The following is an 18,114-nucleotide window of genomic DNA, read 5'->3' on the forward strand; positions in this document are numbered from 1 at the left end:
GATGCTGTCTGAGAGGAATACATAAAGGTAACTGCAAACTACACCTAGTCTTGTGACCCAGGATGCAGGCTGAAGGCACCAAATGGTTAGGATCAAAAAATGCCAACTTACTAAAAGTGTCATTTTCGTAATTGTGACTTAAAATCTGAATTTACCAATAAAATCATAATTCCTTATCTACCAAACATGACATTTCTACCTGTTCCCAGACAAACGTTATCACTTATTAAATGTAATATGTAACCCAATGTTATCTTATAGAAGAGGTGGGCCTCACAGTAGTGAAAATAGAATTTGTGATGTTCTCACTACCAGGACATATAGAACTTAAATGTACATGTCCACCTTTTTAAACACACTGAACCCTGCCCTGTGGGCTGTTTAGTGCCTAATCTAAGGGTGACATATTTATTAAAAAGGAAGGAAAAGGATTTGGTTTACCATGTCCAAATGTCAGTTTAAAACTGGACACAGGTTGCAATGATAGGCTTGGGACATGTTTAAAAGGGCTACTTTAGTGGGTGGAGTGCGGCAGTCCCATTAGTCGTATTTAATTTTCAAGCTCTGGGTACAAGTAGTACCACTTTACTAGGAACTTAAAAGTAAATTAAATGTGCCAATTGTGTGCAAACCAATTTTACCGTGTTTAAAGGAGAGAGCACTAACACTTTAACACGTGTTAGCAGTGTTAGAGTGCACAGAATCTTAAAACCAACAAAGACGATCTCAGCAAAACACGAGGGGTGGAGGCAAAAAATTTGGTTCAAGCTAGTCTTGATACTCCAGCTGGATCTGACACTGTTATGTCAACAAGAGGCCCAGTCTGGAAGGGGGGCCAAAAGAAGTGTCATGGCTGCTATGTCTCTTCCACGAACTTGCTGACTCAGTCGTGATCAGGAAATGGGTCATCGAGCAGAAAATGGTCTAGTCTTTTTTTACCACATCCTGTGCTTTGGATGGCCACACCCACCCCGGAAGCCCAAGGAACTTTCAGTTCTAGCATTTGGGCTTGGCAGTGATAAAAGTCACACCTCAGGCCATCACTTTGCTTGCTATAGTGGATACTTACCGGTAACAGATGTCTGTGCTTTAGAATCGTTACTTCCAGAGTTTTTGAAGTTCCTGAAAGGAGAAAAGACTCTATATAAAGGATAGAAAAGTGATTATGTTTTCTGTTTTATTCTTTCGCAAAGACTGTGGTCCTTAGGTCTTGTGTAGGGCATTTGGAGTGCTAATACAATTTTCAGTATTGATTGAAACTAGAAAGTAATGGGGGAATGATGTGACAATGCCCTGGATGTTTCTAGCATGGTACTGGTCCTCCCTACATCATTTAAAGTTACATATGTTGCTACACTTAATCAGAATGATTTAGTGATGGTCCTGTTGTGTTTTTCCAGGGTTCATCATATGCATTTACTCTTTACCAATAAAGCCAAAGTTTAAAATGGGAAAGAGAAATGTCATTGATAAGTTGAATTCCGGAGAGGTAACAGAGTTATTCTCTAAACCATGTGTGAGAGTACCCTACTTAAGAAAATATCTCTCTTTATTTGTTAGATGCACACAGAAAAGGAACCTGTGAGAAGTGCCTGCGCACAGAAGGACTAGACTAGCAGAGAACATTGGTTCTTCTTCTTTTCATCCTCTTGACCTTTCCCCTGAGTACTGGCACTGTTTGTGTCTGCAGTCAAGATCCGGATGGAGTCCGTGGTTGGGTAGCGTAGGGAACTAACTTCTGGGGTCACATCTTGAGCCCTTGGAATTGTACTACCTAAAGAATAAACTAAAGAACAGGGTAGTGCCATAGTGTTACAGGAAAGGTGCAGACCTGGGTGTTAGCTGCATCTGCCTTGGCAGAGTAGACCTTTTTGAAGTTAATCAAATCCTTGGCCCAGGCCATTAGGCCATCATGACAGAGGCATATCAACATATGCCCACACCTAAGGCCTTTTGTCCCTGTCCTGGGAGCATGTTCACAAATTAATTTGTAGATGTTTCCTAGGCACATTTATTAAACTTAATATTGGATTTCATGCCTATGGAACGGCGTACCCTGCTACAGTGAAAAAAGCTTTGAGGGCATTTTCACTGTAACAACGTGTAACATCAAACTTTTAAATGTCTTCCTTTTAAATACCATGCACTCTGCCTTAAGTGGTGACCTATTAATATTTTAATGGGGGGTGGAGTCTTGTCAAAAGGGTTTATTTTGACATGTGGCTGCAAAGGTAGGCCTGGGATCAGATTTGTTTGTCCAGTTCACAGTGAAATTTATCACAGCACAGAATAACCTGGTGACTGATAATGAGTCAGGACACTTTGGTATCAGTTTGATTCTTTAAGCGAACGCTGAGGAGCACTAAAGTCAATCAGACTTCTGAGAATACCAACTAACCACTAACACCCCTCTGCTCAAACCGTGGAGTAAAAGAGAATTTGGAACTTACTTATACTGCTGAAGACTCGACCAGTGCTGACTCAGACCCCAAACCTGTGGGAGAATTTGGTTTACTTTTAGGTCTGTCCATAGAATTTCAACTAACCGCTCATGATAGGTGTGGTGTTGGCATTTCCAGCCCAGTGATGAAAGCAGCCCAGCCTAATTCCTCTTCTTCCCCACTTTCGGTATCACTGCATAATTTTGCAAATAAGCATTTTCAATCAGCCAGTACTCTGAGGAAAGTTCCAATTGAACTTCAAACTTCAGAAAGAGCTGGAGCTCCCAACTCAAAAGCTCTCACAGCAGGGCCTTGAGTCACTCAATCTCTGGAAATTTGGGCATTGACTCAATCCTATCCATTGGGGATCCCAAAAGTGGACACTAGTCACCAGCGCCTCAACCTTGATTTCTGGCCATTTCCATGATAGAAGGCAAGATAATCTCACTTTAATTGGAAAAAGACACAACTGATTTTATCACTAACTCCCTCTCCACCCTCTCCCTGAAATTTGTGGATAGGAATGGGCCCCGTTTATCATCGTTACCATGCCTTATCCCAGGGAAAATTCGGGAGAACCAGGGGAACCAAGTTTCTCTTGTTTTGCTGCCCACTTGTCTCCTAACTCTAATTGGACTCCAACCCCACCCCGCAATGCTACCAACCTTCCAGGTGGGGAAGTAAACCAATTTTGTAATCTTCCCCAGGCTAGATCTTCACTTTTTAGCTCTGTTGACCAGGGCAGAGGTTTGGGAGGGTGGGGTCACCTTACCTCTCACTGCTCAACATGCTTTCTCTATTGCAAACTAGATTCCAGGGTACGTTACAGGCCCTGGTTTTGTCTATGTTATAGCAAGTCAAACAGATTTCCTTAATAGAAAACGGGGTAATCGGGGAATGCTCAAGAGCCCACCAAAGTCATATTGGGTCCGGACTCTGTTCCCCAGAATAGGCGAATGTTCTTCACATCATGATGTGACTGTAGGCAACAAAAACATTTTTATCTCTTGCTTCTCTTCCTTAGTATACAAGGCAGGAGGAAGATATGGAAGAAACAGGCAACTTTTCCGTCTCACTCGACTAGGAGGTCAGCCTATCTTAAGGTGAAAACAAAAGCCCAGAACAAAAACCAAAACATCTCTTCTGGCGAGATCATATAAAGCACAGCTCCCAACTAATTGAAATCTGGTTTTACTCCTTTGAAATCAGATTACATCTCAAGTCACCACATACAGCCAATCCCAGTTCCAATCTTGTTGTAAGTCAGAAGAAAGCACTTGCAAGAACTTAAACTCTCTCCCTCAGAGCTTTTACCCCAAAGTTAGTTTCATTGATCCCTTGGTAGCACAAAAGCCTGTACCAAAATGTGGGTACCACTCAAGGTGAGTCGAACCAAGCAAGGAAGGTCCTATGCCATAAACGTTTCCTACTGAAAAAGACAAGAGGATTACTGACCTGTACTTTAAACCCCTAAAAAAGGGGAAAAGAATATAAAAAAAACACCCCCTCAACTGCTCACGTCTTCCTGAAGTGTTTATGGAAGCACTGAGTCTAAATCTGCTATTCTCAATTGATTTGCCACTGGTGGGGTTTTCCACGCATGAGGGATACAAAGTGACTCAAGTCAAATTGCAACTCAACCTAGCCACACATATCACTCAGGAAACGGAGCTGGAGCTCCATGCCGATTGCACTAAAATCTTAAAAGGGGCCTTCCAGTCAGGTGCAAGCATCGTTTCTGACCGGACATGGAGGGTTGTCCACACACCAAGTGGAATTTCCCCATCTCAAATCCCTTACCCAAAATATAATAAGGAAAGAAATCTTGTTGCTTCAGATCATTTGGACAGGCAGATTACAATTTCAGTTCCTAACCACCTGAACAGTAATAACACGTTCCAGTTCTCTTTCCCTTTTGCACAAAAAACCCTACAAGGAATCTAAGATCCTTCTGTGTGTGCGCATTCAACCCAACATCCAAGCATCCCACAAGGGATGTTCACGGATACAAGAATTTTCTAAATTACTTTAACTTTAAACTGAGGGATCAAAAACTATTGAATATTTATTCTCCAGAAAATTTGGTTCTGGGAGAGCCCACAGTGTAATGGCCATTTAAGCCATGCAAAAAATGCTTATCCAAATGTGTGCGGCCGTCCATCAGGGGGGCAGCTTATCTTGGTATCTGTACTCTATGGGAACAATGTGGTAATTGTTGAAACGACTTGTAATTGGTTTCTGGTCTGCCGTATTGATCGCTTACCTTTTTCAATTTTCTCTAGATCTTTGGTCTGTATAAATATCTACATTTCTCCTAATGCGACTTCTATTAACGAAAATCTAAACAAGCTTCATAATGATCTGTGCAGTTTACGTGTTCACTTTCCCATCTCTGTTTTCATCCTGGCAGCAGGCAAACTCCACAATGTTGTCCTACTCTTTTGACAAATTCCAGGCTGACTTATTGAATATGTATGAAATTCCTTTAGTAGCTGCTGGAGTGGAAAAAGTATGGGTAGATCAAGGGAGATGTCCTCCCTGCAAGTGCAGCACAACTTCATAAATACAAACAGCCTGGGGCATAGTTATGAGTTAATGCGTCGCCGCAGTATCACTTTTTGTGGCGCAGCGGTGGCACAAACCTTGAAATCATATCTATGAGGCCACATAGATATGAAGTAAGGCAGGGCAGTACAAATTGCTAAATTGCCTTACTCTGCGCAAGGTACGCATTCCATGGGTGTTGTGGTGGCTGTGCCCATGCAACACCCAAGAGTACTGCATTATACTAAGGGAGAATAAGTGCAGGGTTCATGATTACCATTGTGACTTAATAAGCAAACCTATCACGCATGGCAAAGCAAAATTTTTTAGCAATTGGTTAACTCGGAACTTACAGTCTCCCCGAGTAACCTTGACGCACAGCATTTTGAATCGCAATGGGTACAATATACAAATGTTTGTCCAACTAAGCAGAGGTTAGAAATGACAAGATCCCAACTTACTACCACCCAGGAAATGACAGTTGTTTCTGACTCTGGACCTGATTTAGAGCTCTGCAGATGGGTTACTCCGTCACAACGGTGACAGATATCCCGTCTGCCAAAATATAAATCAAATAGAATATAATGGGATTTAGATTTCAGCAGACGAGATATCCGTCACTGTTGTGATGGCGAAACCTGTCCACCGAGTTCTAAATCAAACCAACAATTGGAAAAATTAAGGTCCTCATTATGACATTGACGGTCACCTGACCGCCACGCTGGCGACGGCGGTAGTACCGCCACCAGACTGGCGGTAATGACCCCCATTTAATGACCTTGGCGGTGATTCCTCCCATAGACAGCCAATGTACCACCCCAACCGCCAGTGCGGTATGACCACTGAACACGGCAGTAGCCACCTACAGGCAGGCGGAAGACAAGGATCCACCCACCACATTATGGCACACGCCAGGATTTCCAGGCCGGTAGTAACGCCACCAAAAGCCTGGCAGAAAACCATCATATAAAAGGAGACACTCATCTCCAGGGACACAGTGGAGTTCGCGGGCGCCATGGAACCAGAACTGGAGGTCTTTCCAATGCTGTACGACGCCATGGCCGTCCTGGAGCACCAACGCCGACGAAGATGACGACGGTGAGTACAGCCACCTAGCACACAAGGGAGGGATGGAGGGGAGAGTGACACACACACACACGCACAACACACACCATACACACACACCACACACCCAGAGTAAATCAACAGTAACAGAACCCAGGAGCAAAGAAAGCCAGGACACATACCTCTGTTCCAACCACTGTAATCCAGTAGGATGAAGAGCCCAAATCCTATCAAAATAGAAAAAACATTTACAGACATGGCCATTGGCCAGTTCAAAGTCTGTAATGCCACTCCTGACAACTATGGGACTCCACTGTGCAGGGGCATCATGTTGGAAATAGGCAGGCACCTCAGGGGGTTGTTGGGGGGCTTCTTTTTGTGAGGGGGTCCTTGGGCTTGGGTTTGGGAGGGGGCGTCTCTTTAACCTTCCGTTTTGGGGGTGGAGGAGTGGGCTTGAGGTGGGGGGGCGGAGTTCTATTCTTGTGCCCTTTAGTGGTAGCTGAAGTCTTAGGGGGTGGAATAGGGCTAGACTTGGTGCTGGAGGTACTGGGAGGGGTTTCCTTTCTCATAAGGGCAGGATGCCGGGGAGGGGAAAGGTCAAGATGGGAAAGGAAAAGCTTCTTAGGACCAGCTAGGCGGGCAGTGGGAGGAGGAATGGGAGTGGAGGTAGAGGGAGTGGTTGTAGGAAGAGGAGGTGTGCTGGACTTGGGTGCAGGTGCATAGACAGTGTGCATGTGTGAGGTGAATGGCGGTTGGGGGTCTGAGTGCGAGCATTTATGTGACTTTGGAGGGAGGGCAGACAGGGTGGGGGAGGTCAAACAGGACATGTAGATGGATGTTGTGGTGGTGTCTGCAAGTGAGGTGGGTGTGCTGCATGAGGTGGTGATGGTGATGATGGTGACTGTGCATGTGGTGTGTGGGGTGCATGTCTGCAGGTCTGCTGTTGTGGTGACTGTGGGCAAGGCTGTGCAGGTGGCAGGATCTGGGACTGTTGATGCTGTGCATGCAGGTGTGAGTGCTGATGTGACTGTGAGGGAAGAGGAGGAAGGGGAGACAGTAGATGATGTTGTGTGTGCATCTGGGTGTTGGCTGTGTGTGTGCTGCCTGTGTTTGACTTTGCGAGACTTGTCTGTTGTTTTGAGTGCATGCTTGTCAGAATGTGTGCATAGGATGGGTTTGGGGAGAGGAGACTGGGACTGGGAAGTTGTAGTTGGAGGGGGGACGGAAGAAACAGACACTGACGGCTGTCAAAGAAGAGGCCAGAGCCTGAAAGATCTCTGTAGGGCAGCCAAGCCACTGTGAATGCCCTCCAGGAAGGCATTACATTGCTGCATCTGGGATGCCAGCCCCTGGATGGCATTCACTATGGTTGACTTCCCTAGAGATATGGATCTCAGGAGGTCAATAGCGTCCTCACTGAGGGCAGCAGGGCTGACTGGGGCAGGGCCTGAGGTGCTTGGGGCGAAGAAGACACCCACCCTCCTGGGTGAGCGGTCACAGGCAACTCAGTGGGGGGCTAATGGGAGGACACTGCTGGTACAGGGGGTGGCGGTAAAACCTGTAGCTGAGGTGGTCCCAGAGGGGTCCGCCACCACCAGGGAGCTCGCATCAGAGGAGGAATCAGAGTTAGTTGTATCAGCTCCTGTCCCCCCCATGGTGCTCCCCTCGCCCTCTGTCCCACTGGTTCTCTCAGTGTCGGTGGACACAGCCTCCTGGGTCCCGTGGGCTGCAGCACCATCACTCGCCTGTGCCCCTGCTCCTTCCCCAGATGATGCTAATGCACAAATGGACAGGATGACAAAAGGAGGCGGGGGAAGGGAGCACAGGGTCAATCACAGCAGCAACAGCACAGATGGCATACACATCACTGTCACACACTAAGACTAAGGGGGTGATTTTAACCTTGGCGGACGGCGGAGGCCGTCCGCCAAGGTACCGCCGTGAAATGACCACACCGCGGTCAAAAGACCGCGGTGGCCATTTAAACATTTCCGCTGGGCCGGCGGGCGCTCTCCGAAAGAGCGCCCGCCGGCCCAGCAGAAATGCCCCTGCAACGAGGACGCCGGCTCAGAATTGAGCCGGCGTAGTTGCAGGGGTGCGACGGGTGCAGTTGCACCCGTCGCGTATTTCAGTGTCTGCAAAGCAGACACTGAAATACTTTGCGGGGCCCTCTTACGGGGGCCCGCGGCACCCCCTACCGCCATCCTGTTCATGGCGGGTTTCCCGCCATGAACAGGATGGCGGTAGGGGGTGTCTGAATCCCCATGGCGGCGGAGCGCGCTCCGCCGCCATGGAGGATTCAATGGGGCAGCGGTAAACCGGCGGGAGACCGCCGGTTTACCCTTTCTGACCGCGGCTGAACCGCCGCGGTCAGAATGCCCTCGGGAGCACCGCCAGCCTGTTGGCGGTGCTCCCGTGGTCGGTGACCGCCAGGGTCAGAATGACCCCCTAAGAATGGGCAGTATGAACCACACTGGCATACCATTGGCTAGGTACCACAGCAGGTAGGAACCAATCACTGCCATCTGCACACCAACTGGGACCAACTAAGGAAACTCAAACAGAGGGACACCATGAACCACACAGTTCAGTCTGTCAGACTTGTGGCCTACATACTGCATTTGCCCCTCACCAGGCACACACATGACCCATACCTCTACAAGTACACTGCCACCTGCCACACCCCCCCATATGACACACTGCCAGCACACACACACATCTACATGCAGCCATGTCGCATGCAACGTACCCAACAAGTACTCACATGTTGGTCTGGAGGCCCATACAACTACCATACAGGAGTACAACCCCATCCACGAGCTGCTCCAACTCCTCCGATGTGAAGGCTGGGGCCCTTTCCCCTGTTGCATGTGCTATGGCAGGTTCCAGACACAGGTCACAGCAGCACACACAGCGGAGATGTAGTCCTGTGGAAAGTCAGGAATCAAGTGAAGTGATAGACTGAAAATGACAGTTACGTCCACGGCGGTGAACACCGCCATCGCCGGCATAAATCATCATTGGGTCCTGTACTCCATAGAGCCCCATGTTAGCCAATGAGGAATTTCATGGCGGTTCAGACCGCCTCCCGCCATGACGCCTAACGCTGGCGGAGTGAGGTCACTTCCACCTGTCCCTGCATACAGGACAGGCGGTTGCCATTTTCTACTGCTAGTACACATGTACATATTTGATAGTGCGTCATTGGTGTCGAATGTACACACCTAGACAATAGGTCCACCATACAAACATGCTCTGTGTACACTGATGTTGTGTGTCCATAGTTACTGTTGTCACTCCCTTCTTACTTTTGGTTCACATAGGTACCAACCACTGCGGATGAATAGAAGGAGGAGGCATGCACCCATGTACAGACTCCTTGTGGACTTGGCTACAGTGGAGGACAGGCACATCATACTCATCTATTGTCTGGACAGGGCCACGATCACAGAGCTATGTGCACAATTGGAGCCTGACCTGCTGCCTGCTATCTGTTGCACCACAGTAATCCCCCCTCAGTGCTCCATTTACTGGCAATAGGCTCTCTCCAGGTGACAGTAGGCTTGGCTACAGGAATGTTACAGCCAATGTTATCTATTGTGCTTGCAAGGGTTTTGTCTGCCTTGCTCAAACATGTGCAGCTACATCGCATTCCCCCCAGGTAGATGAATTGCGCACTCTGAAGGCTGGATTCTATGCAATGGAACACATACCACATGTGATTGGGGCCATTGACGAGGCCCATATTGCCTTAGCCCCCCCCCCCAGCCAATGAACAAGTGTACAGGAACAGGAAGAGTTTCCACTCACTCAATGTCCAGATGGTGTGCCTTGCTGACCAGTACATCTCCCATGTCACTGCCAAGTATCCTGGGTCGGTGCATGATGCCTTTGTCCTGAGAAATAGCAGCATCCCACAGCTAATGGCACAACTGCAGAGGCACAGAGTGTGGCTTATAGGTGAGCCTGAGTCCCCACCGAATGTATGTCAGTGTATGCCTTCAGGAGTCATACCCCATGCGATTGTGCAAGGCTAATGTGTGTCTCTCACTTCTTCCAGGTGACTCCGGCTACTCAAACCTGTCCTGGCCCTTGACCCCTGTAAGGAATCCTAGAACAGAAGATGAGAATAGGTACAATGATGCTCATGCGCATACCAGGAGGATTGTTCAAAGGACCTTTCAGGCCAGGTTCAGGTGCCTCCATCTGAGAGGTGGGTCCCTATGCTACTCCCCTGAGAAGATCTGCAAGATGATTGTTGTGTGCTCATGTTGCACAATTTAGGCCTCAGACACTATGGCCCTCATTCTGACCTTGGCGGGCGGCGGAGGCCGCCCGCCAAAGTCCCGCCGTCAGGTTACCGTTCCGCGGTCGAAAGACCGCGGCGGTAATTCTGACTTTCCCGCTGGGCTGGCGGGCGGTCGCCTTCAGACCGCCAGCCAGCCCAGCGGGAAAGAGGCTTCCACGATGAAGCCGGCTCGGAATCGAGCCGGCGGAGTGGAAGCTGTGCGACGGGTGCAGTTGCACCCGTCGCGTATTTCACTGTCTGCGCAGCAGACAGTGAAATACATGTAGGGGCCCTCTTACGGGGGCCCCTGCAATGCCCATGCCAGTGGCATGGGCACTGCAGGGGCCCCCAGGGGCCCCGCGACCCCCCCTACCGCCATCCGGATCTCGGCGGTCCGACCGCCGGGATCTGGATGGCGGTAGGGGGGGTCGGAATCCCCGCGGCGGTGCAGCAAGCTGCGCCGCCGCGGAGGATTCAGTGGGGCCGCGGTACACTGGCGGGACCCCGCCAGTGGTGCCGGTCCGACCGCGGCTTTACCGCCGCGGTCGGAATCCCCATTGGAGCACCGCCGGCCTGTCGGCGGTGCTCCCGCGGTCCTCCGCCCTGGCGGTCAAAGACCGCCAGGGTCAGAATGACCACCTATGTGCCCTATCTGCAGGAGGAGGGGGTGGCAATGGACCTGTGGCAGCAGTGGACAGTGAGGAGGAGGAAGAGCAGGAGGGTGTGGACAACAGGACATATGATACTGCAGTACTTCCAATCAACACCTGTTGAACTATACATTACTCCATTTAGGTTTTGTGCTATGTGGCTGTTGCATAATGCCAGTCACTAACTTTGCATCCCACCTGACTGTCACCTATGCCTTCCAGATGTTGCTGTGGTTTCAACAGTGTCATGCTGTGATGTGTACAGACTGCTGAGACACATGTGTAGTATGAATCAACAGATTACTGGACGTTTGCTCAGGATCATGCAGTTTAATACAGTACAATACATTGTACATTTCCTTCAGAAGAAGCACTATTACTTAAGTTGTGTCCAAGGGTGTTTATTTGAAAATTTGGTAAACAATACAAAGTGCAATGGCGTGGGTTAATGGTTGGGAACAGTCCAGTGTAGTGGGCCAGCCTGTTTGTAGCACAGATCTGGTGTCCAAGGGGTCATAAGAAGGGGAGCCACGGCAGTTCAAAGTGGACAAGGTGACACAGTGGAACACAAGAGGGACATTCAGGAGGGCCTCATTTCCTGGCGTTGGTCCTGGTCTTGTCAACTGTCTCTGGTGAGTGTCTGGGTCACAGGGAACGTTTGCGGGTGGTTCACCTTCTGCAGGGGGAGGGGTTCTGGTGGCCTGTGGGTCCTGGTGCAGGGCCTCCTGGCCACTAACTGCAGAAGATGTGAAGGGCTGCTGGGTGGAGTGGCTAGTGGAAGTGGCCCGCTGGTGTGCTCTGTCCTCCTGCATGGTGTTGGCCATGTCACCCAGTATCCCTACAATCGAGGCCATGTTGGCATTTATGCCCTGCAACTGCTGCATGACCTCCTGGGGGTGTACCACCTGCAGCCGCTGGTTCTCCTGCATGATGGTGATCACCTGACCCATCATGTCCTGGGATTGTTGGAATGCCCCCAGGACATTTGTAAGTGCCTCCTGGGCAGTCGTTTCTTGGGGCCTGTCCTCCCGCTGGCACACAGATGTCCTCCGAGTGTCCCTGACCCCTTGTGCCTGTGTCCCCTGAATGGTGTGCCCACTCCCACCGACACTAGGACCCTCATTGTCTTACCGGTGTGGTATGGCTTCAGGTCCCTGTACAGGTGGGAACACTACTGATTGACGTGTCCTGGGGACAAAGGTGTGGGTGCATTGGCTGGCTGCTGTGGTGTTAGATTCACAGGGGGGGGGTGTGGTGGACTGGCTGTGGGATGTGGTAGCGACTGACCAGTGGTCCCAGATGGGCCAGGGAGTTCATCCAGATCCACCTTCTGTTGGGGGACTGGGTAGCTGTGGCACCCCCTCGCCACTGACCTTGGCTGGGGCACCTGTGGAGATGTAAGTGATGTGTTATGGTACGTCAGTGACATATTCTGCATTACTAGCTTTCCCTGTTATTGCTGTTGTCCTCTCAACTTTGGTTGTGTATGGTGATGGATTGTGGGATTGTTAGTTCTCCATGCTATGCATGCATTGGTGGTGGGTGTGCATGCAGAGCTGGGAGGGATGTGCCTGAAGTGGGTATAGCATGCAGGGCTTGGCATTTAGGTTTGTTAATTGGGGTGGTGCACTTTGTGGAAGGGAGTGGGGTGATGGGAGTCAGGGTGAGGGGTCAAGATGGCATGCAGGCATGGGGTGGTGATAGATAGTAAATGTTGACTAACCAGTGTCCAGTCCTCCGGCTACTCCAGTGAGTCCCTCAGGATGCAGGATTGCCAAGACTTGCTCCTCCCATGCTGTCAGCTGTAGGGGACGAGGTGGGGGTCCACCACCAGTCCTCCTTATGGTGAGCAGGTACCTCGCTGCAATGGAATGCACCTTTTCCCGTAGGTCGTTCCACCTCTTCCTTATGTCGTCCCTTGTGCATGCAATTTGTCCCATGGCGTTCACCCAGTCCACGATCCCCAGAGCTCCATCTTCCTGGCAATGGAGATCTGCTGTACCTGTGCTCCAAACAGCTGTGGCTCTACCCTGACTATATCCTCCACCATGACCCTCAACTCCTCATCAGTGAACCAGGGGTGCCTTTGTGGGGACATGGGTGTTGTGTGGAGTGTGTTGTGCAGAGGGTGATGTGTGAAGTGGTGTGGTGTGTGGTGTGTGAAGGATGAGTGGGTATTTGTGATATGTGTGCGGAGTTCGCTCTGGAATTGGTGTGGCAAAGTGTGGCGGTCTTCTCGAGTTTGCAAAGGATTGTGAGTGATGTGGGTGTGTTTTATAATACTGTTGGTGAGTGTGAGGGTGTGTGTATTTGTGTCAGGTGTGGGTTTTTTGTTCTGGCCACTGTTGTCTTGTTTTGTTTTTGAGTGGCCATATACACCTTGGCGGTGTGCACAGCCAATGGTTTACCGCCGTTGAATGTCCGCTGTGGTGATTGGTGGGTCATTATTTGGAGGGCGTTGTTTTGGTGATGTAACAGTATGGGTGGTAGTACAGACAGTTTATCATGTTCAGTGGGTCTGGCGGATTTGTGGATGTGGCTGCTTTCTGTCGGTTTTGTGTGTGTGTGTGTCATAATCTGGCAGACGGATGTTCGCCTCTGCAGCGGTATGTTGGCGGCAGTCACCGCAGCGGTATTCGTTTTTTATCACCAATGGCATAATGAGGGCCTAAATATTCATGTGCTAGAGCCCTGACTGTCTCCTGGTTGTAATATTCAAGACCTATTAATTATGGTGGGCTAACCTTTTTAGTCCATTTCCATTTTTGGAATGGGTCACAAGTATGGGTCTAATGTCAGACTCTTGGTGAGGTGCCACCGTAAAACCAATTTATAAGCTAGGCAATAGATCTGAACCTGCCAATAATTATCTTATCTTCTTGCTAGATATAACTTCAAATATCTCTGGCAAAACCCCCTGACTGCATCTTGAAAACTGGGCCCTTGAAGTGGGTATCATCCCTAGAGGGCAGGGAGGTTTTCAGGAAGATTATTCCAGATTGGAGAATAATATGGCCTTTTGAACGGCAGTGGAGCAGTCAGTATATTCTGTTGGTAAATTAAGTTGCTGTTTTGTCACTTTCAGCACCGCTTTCGATCTCGTCACACATGTAACACTATGGAGTAAATTAAAAGATTACAAGAGTCTCTTTGACCTTTTGGTTATGATCCTAAAGTGCCACTCGCAAAATTGGGTGCAGGTGGACCTAAACAGAAATGGTATTCTGTCTGATAAAACCCTGTCAGAAATAGGCTTTGTCAGGGATGTGTTCTAGCTCCCCTTCTTTTTAGTCTATTCATTTCTGATCTCCCAGTTAAACTTGCTGAAACTAAACCTTTCTCACCTAACATTCCTGTTGGCCTTCAGTGAAAACGTAATTCTCATAATGCATATTGTGAGTAACAAAGTTACGATTAATACAGACACAACTAAAAGCTTAATCTTCTCACCAAGATCTAAGAAGTTTTCAGGGTTTCTCAATAAGATCTCACTTGAGCAGGTTATGGTGTATAAGTATTTAGGTCTTCACTTTACAGATAACCTGTGATGGGACATACATAGGAGCATCTGAAAAACCTCTTTAATGGACATGCCCAACACCAAAATGGCCCCAGCAGTCTTTCTGCCCCAATGGAATTTACCCCAGTTCTCCCAAACTGCTCTCTGGAGGGGGTCAGAAAGCTCAACAGGCACCAGGGATATTATTTTTAATAACAATGAAGGGCGGGCTGCCCCGCCCAGGTATCTGCAATACCCCCACACTATAATGGGTGCAACAGCCTTTCTGTCCTCCTGGAGATGGAGATTGGCAGGGCTGATTCTCAGTCACGCTGCTACTAGGAAGGGCTGGGGGGGCAGCACGTGGAACGGGGACACGGATGGGGGCAGTTAAATAAAAAAAATAAAAAAATACCTGCCCCTCTGTGATGTACCGCTCCACTCCAGCCGGCTAGTCTTCTCTACCCAACCAATCATGACACTTTTTTTATGCTGTTATACAGCATGAAAGAAGTGCCGCCATTGGCCTGAGCAGGAAGAAATGCTGCTCAGGGGGAGAGTGGGGCACTGTGCATGGTCTCCACCCAGCTGTAAAATACAACCAGTTGGAGAGTTTCTACGTGTGCATGTCAGCTTGGCCGGCCTTAGAAGTGCAAATACCACTCCGCCTCCACTTGACGAGGAGGAGGCTGGCCCCGCCCTACAAAGGCAGAAAAATAAAGGGATAATAAAATACTTTTTTTATCCCTTTATTTTTCTGCTTTTCGGCAGTGGGGCAACGTTCCTTTGCCATAGCGGAGGGGCCGTCCCTGTTTGTTCTCATGGGGGAGCAGAAAGCCTAGTGAATGCTGCAGATATTTTGAAATATAATGGAGTGGGTCTGCCCTGTCCTGGCATGAGGCCACACCCCACGGCTTAAACCCCTACAATCTTTCTGCCCCCAAAGGCCTACAGCAACCCCATCACTATGGCATTCAAGAGGAAATATACTCTTTTGGTCATAGTTTAGACATACGGGCCGGCAGAGAGGGGGTAAATCGTATTTTCTGCTCCCTTGTCACTATGAATGGCTGCACTATTTGGGGTCTTGGTCAGATGCTAACTGGGGAACTCTACAAGCCCTGCGCACTTCTGTAAAGACCCACAAAACCAGGGTGGCATGACTTGTACAGATCCTGTTACATTTTCTTTTCCAGAAAGCCCTGCAAAAGTCAAACTTTGGCTAAAATCATGCATTTTCCTCACATTTCTGTGAGGGCAAATTCTGAGAGCTGCTGGGATTCCAAAATTCCTGCCAATTAGTAGTCTCACACTTCTCCCAATACAAATGGTGGGAAACGTAGAAGGCCACGGACAGCATGACCACTGCAACAACCAAGTTAATACAGGGAACAACTCTAGGTGACTTTTAGATATTATTGCCTCCTTTAATTAATTTTATGATTTTAGTGCTTTATATTGGCTGTATGAAGTTTTTAATAATGTATGTAGTGTTAAGATTCTTTGCATCACTGTATTTTATTGTGCTATATTTATTTATTTAAAAAAATTATAAATGAAAGCACAATATGCTCTATGTTTTGATGCGTGGATCTTTGTATGCACTGTAAAAAATAAGTAACAAAATGCAGTACCTTGCCCTGCATTGTATTACACTTCGTCAGGCAGGCATTACATGGGTGCAGCATGGGCCTTCCCATGCGTCCATCCTTGTATTTTGACACACCCCAGATTTACTTAAGGCAAAATGGTGCACCTACCGCAGACAAGCGTAACAAGGAGACACATCTTCATCTCTCCTTGTTACTTTCTCCTTCCATGAGTGCTGCATTCTGCTTCACGCATAGAAAGAGGAATATATCTCTGAGGATTGTCTATGTGCAGGAAGATGGTCCTTCTGGCACAAAAACAATCATGACCACAACACAGGCACCCTTACAATGTGACCTAAGGGTGCCTGCATTGGCACTATGCAGCCACAAGTACGCCAGAGCACTGAGAGAGCAAAACAACACCATGGGGCATATTTTTAATGCCCTAGCGCCACCTTGCGCCACATTCACGTAATTATCTTTGACGTTAATGTGGCCCAACAAGGCCCAAATCCCTGCACCGTATTTACAGGGTGGCCCAATGCATGCATTGCGCCACCCTATAACCCTTTGAGCTACATTATGCCTGTGCTAGGCATAATGTATGCAAAGTGGGCGTTCCCCCATTAGGGGAGCTGGAAAAATGGTGTAAAGAAATGTATTTGATTTCCTTGCGCCATTTTTTATGCCACTTTTAATGCCTGCACAAAAGCAGGCGTTAAAAGGGGGCTTCCATTCTTTAGAATGGGGCCCTATGTACTCTGCAGGAGTAGCGCCAATATTTTGGCACTGCTCCTGCAGAGTAGATCAATAGCGACATGAGAAATGGCGCTATTGCCCCCTACCCTGCGCCGTGGTGCATTTTAAATACGGCGCACACATGGTGGCGGTAGGGGGCTGCTGAGGGGCGCAGGGAAAGTGGCGCTGCACTTGGTGCAGCGCCACTTCCCATAAATCTGCCCCCTTATCTTTGAAAATATGGAGCTGATCAGCTCCTTTTCATTCATAGAAATCAGCATAGCACCTTGTCTTGGTACTTCGTGTTGTCTGAAGGGTCAGTAAATCTGCCCCACAAACTGTTCATGTTCAATGTTTTTCTTTCATCTAAGGAGAGGCCACAATCATCAACAATTAAGTAGAGGCCACAAATCTTCAACATCTCACAGACTCATAAAAATACATATTGAATGGTTAAAAAGTAACCTCCACACTCTGTTAAACTGCATCTTTGGGAGAATTCGATTCTTTCTCTATTCAATACTGAAGACAAAAGTGTTTTCCTTCTAACGTTTGCTGGCTGGTACCTGAACGCGGCTTCTAAAAATAGAAAAATAATTATTCGGGAAGAGAGACCAGCTGCTGCAGTCACGCTGACCCTCCACCTTTCCCAAGCTTCACTGTCCTAAGAAGCTCTTCACCAGCTGCGAGGGATCAGCCTTATTTCCTACGCGGATTACTCCCCACATCACACCAAGGATGAGGTGCTTAGGAGCAATTCTTCTGGTGTATCTAAAGCAAGGTCGTGGACCCAGCGCTACTGAGAATGCTGAAATCTCTTAACAGCTCCTGGAAGTGAATTGTGAGGAAACTCCCCTAAAAGAGTTTCTCCGACAAGCTTTCGAAATTATGATGACATAATATTAACATCTCTGCTCAAATATCAGCCAGTGGAGTTGAATGTGGCATGCACACTCCTTAGGCCCTGTTTCTGAGTTGCACAGTACTGGTGGGGTGCAGTGGCAGCCGCCACAAATCTCAAGGGGACGGGGGGCCGGTAGGGAAATGCAAATAATAATACTAATTATATTAAAAAACATACCTGTTCCTGTTGCCGCCGCCAGCCACCTCGCTCCTCTGCTCTTCTTCTGGTGTCCCAGAATTGACATCAGCACAGGTTCCCCAGCAATCCTGGCACTGCTCTCATGCTAAACCTAGCATGAGAGCAGTGCCAGGATTGGTCTGAGCGGCTTGTTCTGCTGCTCAGACGCTGCCTGGGAGTCTCCACAGTTCCTCCAACCCGGCTGTGTAGCAGAGA

The sequence above is a fragment of the Pleurodeles waltl genome, chromosome 10 (assembly GCF_031143425.1).
Source record: "Pleurodeles waltl isolate 20211129_DDA chromosome 10, aPleWal1.hap1.20221129, whole genome shotgun sequence".
Classification (NCBI taxonomy): Eukaryota; Metazoa; Chordata; class Amphibia; order Caudata; family Salamandridae; genus Pleurodeles; species Pleurodeles waltl.